The 11,177-nt window shown below is 33.6% G+C and overlaps 1 non-coding gene across 1 annotated transcript; it reads left to right on the forward strand.

Moving 5' to 3' along the window:
* The first annotated feature begins 521 nt into the window (after positions 1-521).
* LOC148764078 (small nucleolar RNA R71) lies at positions 522-628 on the forward strand. Its single transcript, XR_016025000.1, has one exon. It is a non-coding gene; the product is annotated as a small nucleolar RNA R71 (small nucleolar RNA).
* Positions 629-11,177: the final 10,549 nt, after the last annotated feature.

An 11,177-nucleotide genomic window follows, 5' to 3' on the forward strand; every position in this document is an offset into this window, starting at 1 on the left:
AGATGGAAGGTTTAGCTTATTGTGGAAAGCCAAAAGGGATGTTTGGCCTTGGATTTAAAGGTCCAAGGTTGTTGTTCTATGAAAAATTGGGATAGTTTCTCCAACCAAGATTATAAGTGTCGAAATATGGATTCTTTTGTTTCTTGTTAAAGGTCCCAACAAACTCAATTGCTTAATAATTAAATAGATGTTGATCACTTGAATGGCTATCTCCACACAAATCACAAGTTATAAAGGAGTTTGGGACAACATTAACTCCTATTGTATCAAATCTCTTTGTCAAAATAGCTACTTGTGTAGTCAAGGCATTAAATGCATCAATCTCAAAAAAGTTAGCAGTTTTTCTAGAACCAAATCTTTCTAAAGGCCATCGGTAATTATTAAAAGCCATCTCTTCCAACAAGTTATAAGCTTCATTAGGATTCTTACCCATTAATGCCTTACCAACAGTAGCATCAATTGTAGATCTGATTGAACTTACCAACCCATTATAAAATGTCTAAACTTGTAGCCATTAAGGAAGCCCATGGTGTAGAAACCTTCTAAGTAGATCCTTAAATCGCTCCCAAGCTTCATACAAGTACTCACCATCAAATTGTATAAAAGCAATTATATCATTCCTCATTTTTACAGTCTTGGCTGGTGGAAAAAAAATTACAAAGAATTTCTGAGCTAAGTCTTTCCACGTAGTGATAGATCCCGTTCGAAGTGAATTTAGCCAGCTCTTTGCCGTATCCCTCTACGAAAAAGGAAAGTGTCTCAATCTGATAGCATCATCAGTCACCCCCATTGTACCTAAAAGTGTCACAAATTTCCAAGAAATTCACAATATGAGAATTAGGATCATTACTAGGTAACACATGAAACTAAACTAAAGACTAAATTATTTGAATATAAGCAGGCTTGATTTCAAAATTATTTGCATTGACGAGGGGTCTTCTAATGCTTTGGTGCAAGCCTTATAAGAGAGGAACAACATAATCTTGTAAACTTTGTTCTCTTCAAGAATCTGATTGGCAGCATTGTTGCCATTATTATTTTTATTTTCAACCATTGTCTAATTTAGAGTTTAAAATTGTAAATTTTCCCTTCGAAGTCTTCTAAAAGTTCTTTCTATCTTTGGATCAAAAGGAATAAGATTCAAGTTTCTCCTTTGCATACAATGACCAAAGATGTCTGAAAACAAGAAAAATAAAGTTTTAATTAAGACTAAATTTTCTTCGTATTAATATTAGTAAAAATTCTAAAAAACAATTCCCTGATGACAATGCGAAAAATTTATTCTAATTTCCTACCCACACTAATATATATGTATCGAACAGATAATATATTGATAAATAGAGTGTCGATCCCATGAAAAATTGATCTAAAATTTCACTAAGTACTAAAATTAACACAATTCAGTCTTATCCAAACAAACAAAATCAAGTTACTAAATAATTTAGAAACTAACTACATCTAATTAACAAGAATTTAAACTAAAAAATCAAAGCAATAATAAAATTGGATAAAAATCAACTCAAACAAGCCTAGAATTAAATTATCCTTCACATTTCATCAAAATCTTACCTCTCTCTCTTAACTTATTCCAATGGGTTGAATTGTTAACCTAAAGTCCTTAATTATTTATAAAGCTTTCTCGAAATTCTTATAAAAACATCTATTTTAATCAAAACACTATATCTTTTTGTGAATTGAAATTAAAATAAACTCATTAAGTTCAATCTCTAATACTGGCTACATACAGCATATAGATGTATCTCTATCCTATACACATATCAATTTATTTATCGAAGCAAATAAATATGATCATATACTATTCCAAATTTTAGACTACTCTAAACTCCCTCTCTTAAGTTATGTTTAGATTTTCAAATCAATTTAATTGGTGATCAATCAATCAAAAGCATTAAGAACAAATTGGAATAAACAATTCAATTCCATTGAAAATAAGAAAGAAATAGATTAAAATTTTAAACTACATGTGAGTTTAATTACAATCTTAGAGAAAGGAAATTAGCTACTCATAATTGCAATAATAAATAAAAACATATGAAGTTTAGCCATCAAGAGTTATAAGAATAATAAAAGCTAAGGAAAAAGGAAAAAAGACAAATATTGGCAACCTTAATCTTCAATCTTCAATCTTCAACCTCAACTTCTAACTTCTTAAATCTCTCTTAGGGTTGTCTTTTTATAGCTAACTTCTCCTTAAGCTACATTTAAATACCATTAACTTAACCCAATCTTTCCTAATTCTACCTACTTGGCTCTTAATATAGGCTTAAAATAATTATAGAACCCATAAAACTTTAATCAGCCTATAGCTTTTTCTTTTTCACACTAATTCCTCAGATTTTTCCTCTTGACGTCGCGACACATCCCCTCGATGCCATGGCGTTGGCTTGGGTTCAAGTCTTCTCTTACTGACTATTACACTCTATCAACTTTCAAGGCATTTTACTCCATCTTCAAGACAAACTGGGCAAAATGATCTCATAAAAGTTATATCTCTATTTTTTAGCTTTCTAATGGTCTAAGAATCATGTCATTTAGACATCTGGAGTGAAAGCTATACTTGAAATACCGCAACATGTACAATCAAAACCTTGGTCCTTTAATCACCTTTCTTCACCAATTTGAAACCTTTTTCCTAAAAATCCTACAAAAGTATAAAACTAATAAATAATAATTAAAATGAAGTAAGTAAACATAAAAATAGCATAAAATAAAATGACTTAATAAAGTAAACTAATTAGAAAAACAACTAAAAATAACAAAATCCTAATCTAAACTCAAAAATTTAGCTAGCTTTTAATAATAAAATGAGGCAAAATAATTCTATAAAATAAAATTATCAACAGCTTTTGATTTCGAAAATCAATATTAATGGTCTTGAGCAAAATATAGAATGTGAAGGTCTTCCGAGAATTTGCTTTACTTGTGGATGTTATAGCTGCACGAAAAAGATATGTTTTAAAAACCCAGTCAAACTAATTATTAATCCTAAGGGTGGATCCACACACAAGAAGAAGGTTGTTGTCGGGGACACTTCCTTTGGTCCTTGGGTGATGGTGACCAAGAGACAACATTATTGCCACAACCCAAATTTCATGCTATGATCGACGCATGGGCCCAATGAGCATAGCCCACTAAGCCCAAGCAAGCCTATTTAAGCAATTTAGATCGTTAATCCCAACCATCATTTCTAAAATCACATATTGTAATTCTAAACTAAAAATATTTCAATCACATTTTATAGTGACCCAATACTCACCATTTTATTATGCCAAAATAATGTCACCCGTTTGCCAACTCATAGTGGCATCAGTAATCAAATATACATATTTGACTTATAACATGGATCTTAGCATATTACATTACTTATATGCATTCACAGGTAACAGATTCTTGACCGTCAGCGGAGTGACCGTGGGTGAAGGTACAGCTACTGAGATGCCATAGAACTTACCAAGAAGGCGAGCATACGTGGACAACTCAATCTCGGTCCCAACTGCCTCCAAATCTAAAAACATGAAGTTTAAAAACGTGAGTATAAAACTCAGTGAGTGAACATAAGAAGGGAACAAGCAATCGATAAGGGGAACTTGGAAATCATGATGCATTTGTTTCAAAAACAATACAATTGATTTAATTTCTTACTGAAAACCCCTCATTTCAAACTTTGATTAATAACCTCATAGTGTTTCAAAAACACATGATCAATCCATGAAGTTAAATGGATGAAAAATATGTCAAAATCAAGCTAGGTAGCAAGCAGGACAGCAAGTTTCTCGCTCCAGCGAGAAACAATTTTAGTTTTCATATGTTTCAGTTTTTCTAGAATATCTCCCACTACAGAAGTCCAATTGACCTTATTTTTAAACCATTAGAAATCTAAGAGGTTGGGCTACAACTTTTATGTTTACCACTTTTCCCAGTTCTAACCGAAAAGTGGTCAAAATCCTTATCAAATTGGAAGAATTGCACCAGAATTTTGGGACCACCCGAGAGTTTCTCGCTGCAACGAGAATCCATTTTCGCTGCAGCGAGAATTCTTTTTTGCTGTAGCAAGAAACAAGACTGGTTTGTGCTCCCACCACCCAAGAGTTTCTCGCTGCAGTGAGATTCAGGGTAGATGACAATTAAGGGATTTTCACATGCCACAAAATCCATTCCTACCATATTGCACATCAAAGTGAACACATTGACAATAATCAAGTTTCTCATTATTCATTTCAATCACATACTATAATCATAAACTTTCTATCACATATACATATATAAACATATATAAACACGTACACCACCCCACTTCATTCATTGTCATGTGCACTCCCTACTCGCACATGGTCGGGTCATCATCGGCTTATGCACACTCTCTACTCGCACATAGCCGGGTCATCATCAGCTCATGTGCACTCCCACATCGTACATAACTGGGTCATCATCAGCTCATGTGCACTCCCACATCGCACATAGTTGGGTCATCATTATCACACAATATTATTCATCAATGCACAACATATATTCATATATATACATACCAACATAATATAGGAGAACATGGATTCATCTTTTTACACATTTCATATCACAACATCAAAACATTTTATCAAGGGCTTGTTCCCATGCATAATTTAATGAAAAACCAAGTAAAATCATTTAAATGCTTCATCCCAACACATATGTATTTTCCAAAAACACTTTGATGCAAGTTCACTCACTGATATTTGTTGAATCTTTAATTGACTCTAACTTCGATTATTGCTTCAAACTGACATGTGAGGCCTCGTTGGAACCTATCTCACACAATATAACCATCAAAAATATAACAACCCACAATTCTAATTATTAGCCATCTCTAACCACCTAAAATCAACCTTAACTCATCTCTCACCTCGGTGGACTTATAGTTGAACTCCTTTTCAAGAGTTTTCAATCTACTATGGCAAGTCTCTCTTTCTCTCTCTAAAATTTTTCACTAGTGAGAGAAAGTGTTGAACAAAGACTTTTAAGGGTTTTAAGGTGGGAGGGTGAAAGAGCACCAAAGGTTCTATGGATAAGTGCACCAAAGCATGTAAATTAAAGTTAATTTGAGAGAGCTATGGAAGCTTTATGGGAGGCTCCCATAGAGATGAAGAAACGTGAGATGGGAAGGGAATAAGAAATGGTTGGAAGCTGCTAGAAATTGCTAGAGCTTTAGATATTTATATCTAAAGTTTATCCAATTTTTCATATAATTTACCAAAATACCCTCCATAAGGTGACTTTGTCTTCTTCTTTCCTTCGGTTCAACTTTTTACTCTTTGGACACTAAGACAAAATACTCAAGTTTTTCATGTAATTTACCAAAATGCCCTCCATAATGGTCTAAAAGTACTCAAGTTCCCGAAAACTTAAAAATTTAGACCCTAGATGTAAAATGACCATTTTACCCTTACCTTGGAAATCATCATTATTTCTATGTCTTTCATCATTTTATCCTTATTTTCATCATTCATTTATGCCTTAAGCCTACTTAAGCCTTAATAATGTTTGAAAGCATACTTCTAGGGGCTCACTAAAGAAAATGACGAAATTACTCCTAGTCCGTTTTATCGCTTCTACTTCTAGTTACGTGTCTATAAAAGTCGACGTTTCACAGGTTCACTTTTGAATTACCCCTTTTTACTCGGTAATCAACCTCAAATTAGCAACCAATAAGCATTGTTAGCCACTACATCAAAGTACGAGGTACTACAATTATCATCCATGCAAACAAAGTGTTGTAGTCACCAAACAAGGCCTTAAATTATCGTGATGGCAAAAGAATTGTAATGGCAGTGGATCTCATTTTGCGATCTTTCAAAAAGAGGAAACTGATTTGGTGACAAGAGATTTGCAAGAGAAAATCATAATAAAGTGCCAATCCATCATTCAATCCTCAAATTTTTTGAATTTGAAAAGGAGTGATGTTGTTTATAAGCCTAAGAAAATTTTAAATGAGAAGTACTTAGCAGGATCCTTTAAAATCCATGATGTGCCACATGATGTGATTGATTCATGTGGGCCCATGCAAAAGTAACCCAATGTTGACAAACCCAATAACATGGGAAATCCTAAAAGCCAAACCACTTCTGTCTTCCCATGGATTAGAATTCAAAATTTGAAATCAATAAAGTAACCTTCCATGCTTCATATGCAACTACCAACTTAAAAGATATCTTTCCCATGCAAATAACCTCAGTTCCTAAAACTTTCACACCTTACACCGTCTTTTTTAAACCTTGAAAATCACAAAATTGATCCACCTACCAAATCAGTTCTAGCTCACAAAATCAAAGCCCTCTAGTCATTGCATAATGGTAGCAGAGGAGTAGTTATCGATCGCAATGGTAAACAACTTCACAAAAAAATTCTAATAGGTGATTGAGAATGGCTTTCTAAAAAATAAGGCTTAGGCACAAAATATCAAGCAAGATGGCTTTATTTTCAATCCCATGCAATTGATTAAAAGTAAACTTAGTGATCGTGTGGCCGATAAGGTGCTAATGGTCGAAGAAATGGCAACGTTCAATACAGTTATGGTTTTTGATAAAAACTAGAAGGATAGACCTTTTGTGTTTGTTTTATTATTTCTTGATTTTGGTTATGGATATGAACTTACTTGTGTGGAACTACCGAGTGGCAGGTAATTAATCATTTTTGAATATGATTAAAGACTTTTGTAGATAGTTTGCACCTTTACTATTGGTTCTAGTTGAGCCATGAATTAGTAAAACTACCACAAATAACATTATCCATAAGATTGGATTTGAATTCTCAAATCGTATTAAAGCTAATGGGTTTTAGGTGGAATTCTGCTCATGTGGAATCTTCGAATTTCAGTTAGAAATTTGATGAATAATAGTTAATTTTTACTTTGCACGGTGGAGTTAGAGAATGGTCAATAATGTTTTCTCACAAGGATTTACGAGGTATCCTACACCGACTGCTTGTCGTGCCCTTTAGGATGATATTTAAATTATAACAGATACAATTATGGGTCCTTGGTTTGTAACACCCTTGACTTTTAATAAGCATCTAAGCATATTAGTCACTCGGCAAGCCTAAACAGCCTCATGTGTATGATATCGATATAAGAAAATGTATATGAATGTGGATTTAATATTCCTTTGTTTGATGCATAATTACATGAAATTGTAAGTAAGTAAATTGTATTTGGTTAAGGGTGATATAAGGTTATAACTATGCATGTAGTTATGAGTGTGGTGAAGTATGTTGCTAGTTATTAGAGCATAAGATGGAAAAAAGCAAATGTATGCACACTGTTGATGGTACAATAGCTATATAATCTTGTTATTTAAATTTAAGTTGTATGCTTAAATCATATCTTGCATAATGGACATGGTTAAAAAGTGAACATGTGCTATGTGAATTGATTGATGAATTAAGTGTCTAAAAGTTTAATAAAGAATGAGTTATGCCTTGAAATATTGTGATGTGTTTAAGATTGATATGAGATTACATCCATGCACATAGCTATGAATTTGAATATTTATGAATATGCATGACAAGATGTGGATATATCGATGAGAATAGGTTTTAATTATATATTGAGGGGTATGTTAACAGGGCAACATGTCATGTGGTTTTCATTGCATTATTGAAAATAATTATGAGATTTATGTTTTAGTGGAATAAGTAAGAGGTTTCCTATGTAGTGTATATACATTTGAGGTTGAGGTTGGAATAGATTTCCTGAGATATGTATATAAGCACATATAGTAAAGGAAATGAAGGATAAATGAATTAAGTATGATATATTGAATATACTGAATGCTATATTGAATTGAATCAGGTTGATGAGATTGGAATAAGTATGATAATGGAGATGTTTAAGGTTGAACCTTGTGGGAAAAAGGAATTAAGAGAAAAAGAAAGAAAATGTATGGAAAAGGTTTAAATTGGAAAGAAAAAAAATATCGGAGGACTAAATTGAAAAAAAAATATTAGAGGACTAAATGGAAAAGAAAAATAAATTATTTAGACTAAATTGAAAAGAAAAATAAGGAATGAGGTGTAAAATGTGAATAGAGTAAAAGGTAAGGACTAATGGGCAATTAGTCCATTTTGTCCACCCGAGTGGGGGGCTGTTATCAAGTCACCTTGGTTTGTTTGCCCATTATTCAATGGTTTGAAAAGATTTCAAGTTTTTTTCTTGGTTAAAGTTTCCAAGCTTTCTCTTTGAATTTTCAAGCACTCCTACTAGTAAATTGGAGTTGGAAAAGTGGAAATTAAGGTAAGAATAAGCTTGCTTCGTGATTGAACTTCAATTTGATCGATTATAATTCTTAGTTTGGTTATGTTCTAGCCACTGTTCACTTTCCTCATATTTTAAGATTTTGGAGATTTTGATAGCTTTAATCTAGCCATTAAGGTAAGGATTTTATGTTTAATTGATCAAGATACTTGAGGTTGTTATTTGAAGCATGGTAAAGGAGTTAAATTCTTAGTTGGTATGCTAGAAATTTATACATGAATGTCTATGAATGCTAGGAAGCCTAAGGAACTTTAAATTGGAGTTTTTGTGGGTTTTCAAATCAAATATCATGTTGAATTCGATTGAGTAACATTTGCTATGGGCTGTTGAGTTCGAAATAGGCTTGATTCAAGGAGAGTTTTACTTGAGTAACCTCAATTTGAAGTAAACTAGTGACAAAAATGTTTTAGAGAATGTTAGGCAAAAACTTAGTTAGAAAGAATGATAAAGAATTAAGTACATTACTGATGTTTATGCATTGGCTCAATGATAGACTATCTTTGGAGCACCAAGTCTTGTAAAAAAAAAAAAAAGATTCAATCAGTTGTACTAATAACGTTGCAGTATAGGTAAATTGCAAGGTGAGCGGATATTGCATCCAAACGGTTTTGGAAATGCATGAAATGAGGTTCAAGTCTACTACAATGTAAAGGTTTTTTATAGAAAATAATTGCATGGGGACAAGTTGATTTCTTTATGATGTTGTATGAGCCCTATGATAGGGTGAGAGTGTTACATATATTCATGTGTATGTTTTGAGCTATAAATGACTTGGGATTGAATTCTGTGTCATGTATACATTAGTTTGATGTGAATGATATGTAATGTGATTTTTACGTTTAATGATGCATAGTTTAGCCTCGGTGGGGCAAAAAAATACCACTAGAATACAAGGGGTCAAAGTACCCGAATAAAGTAAGGGTCAGAGTACCTTAAATGCGCATTTACCCTCGGTGGGGCAGATAATACCACTAGACAAAGTTATGTATGTTTTCCATTATGAAATTGCAATTGGTGTATGTAATGTTTATGTATGTTTTGATGGGTAAGACTTAATTGCATCATGGTTTTACATAGGAAATATGTGCATGTTTCGTACTGAATGTACATTGATTTGAAATCAATTCCTTGTTATTGCTTGTTCCCCCCTTCTATATCCCTCACTAAGTAATTGTGCTCACTAATTCAACTTCATGTTTTTAGATCCAAAGCCACATGAGACATAGACATGCGAAGGATTTGAGAATCTATTTTGGTAGGTTCAATGACCATGGCGTTCGATAGTATCCTTCACAACTAAGTCACTCCACTGGTAGTTTATAGTCAATGGATGGTTTTGGCTAGATGCTCGTCATTTGACCTTGTTTATATGTACATGTATACTCGGATTATGAGTTAATGTAAATGCCTAGTGTACGGCAAGGTAGCCATGGGTTGGCAAACCTAGAAACTATTTATGCAATGCCAATTCTAAGTAATGGCAAATGTTTTTGACACAAAACCATGCTTATTGTATATAAGTGAAATGATATGCTATAAAATATGACTTATGTAATGTTATGCGTGTATGTAAGGTTTCAAATGATAAGTTAAGAGATGATAGTAATGTATAAGGCTTACGTGGGCTTGATGGATTACCTTCATTGGGTTCTCATGTCGGTCACGGCTTAAATCGTGACATGGTTTTGTGGCATGTGAAAATCTCTTAATTGTCATCTGCCTTGAATCTCGCTACAGCGAGAATGCATTCTCATTGCAGTGAGAAGCTCTCGGGTGGTGGGGACACAAACCAGCCCTGTTTCTCATTGCAGCGAAAAAGAATTCTCACTGCAACGAGGAATTTCGCTACAGCGAGAAACTCGTGGGTAGACCCAAAATTCTGATATAGTGCTTCCACTTTTACAATGATTTTGACCACCTTCCAGTTAGAACTAGGAAAATTGGTAAACATCAAAGTTGTATCCCAACCTCTTATCTTTCTAATGGTCCAAAAATCATGTCAATTGAACTTCTGTAGTGGGAGATATACTTGAAAAACCAAAACATATGCAAACCTAGAATGTTTCTCACTACAGCGAGAAACTGGCTATCATGCTTGCTACCTTGCTTGATTTTGACATATTTTTCACCCATTTAACTTCATGGATTGATCATGGGTTTTTGCAACTTTATGAGGTTATTAATCAAAGTTTGAAATGAGGGGTTTTTAGTAAGAAATTAAATCAATTGCATTATTTTTGAAACAAATGCATCATGATTTCCAAGTTCTTCTTATCGATTGCTTGTTCCCTTTTTATGTTCACTCACTGAGTTTTATACTCACGTTTTTAAACTTCATGTTTTCAGATTTAGAGCCAGTTGGGACCTAGATTGAGTTGTCCATGTGTCCTCACCTTCTTGGTAGGTACTATGGCATCTTAGTAGTTGTACCTTCACCCACAGTCACTCCACTAACGGTCAAGGGTCTGTTACCTGTGAATACACATATGTAATGAAATCTGCTAGTATCCATGTTATAAGTCAAATAGGTGTATTTGATTACTGATGCCATTATGAGTTGGCAAACGGGTGACATTATTTTGACATAATAAAATGGTGAGTATTGGGTCACCATAAAATGTTACTAAAATATTTTTAGTTGAGAATTACAATATGTGGTTTTAGAAATGATGGTTGGGAATGATGATCGGGATTGTATAAAAAGGCTTGCTTGGGCTTAGTGGGCTATGCCCATTGGGCCCATGCACCGGTCATGGCCTGAGATTTGGGCTGTGACAAAGGTGGTATCGGAGCTCTAGGTTTAGTTGAATCCTAGGGATTCTTGTGTCAGTCAGTGGAGTTGTCGGAGTTAATGTAAAGTCTTGTTTATAGG

This window comes from Theobroma cacao, chromosome 2, assembly GCF_053813885.1.
Source record: "Theobroma cacao isolate CCN51 chromosome 2, ASM5381388v1, whole genome shotgun sequence".
In the NCBI taxonomy this organism is placed as follows: domain Eukaryota; kingdom Viridiplantae; phylum Streptophyta; class Magnoliopsida; order Malvales; family Malvaceae; genus Theobroma; species Theobroma cacao.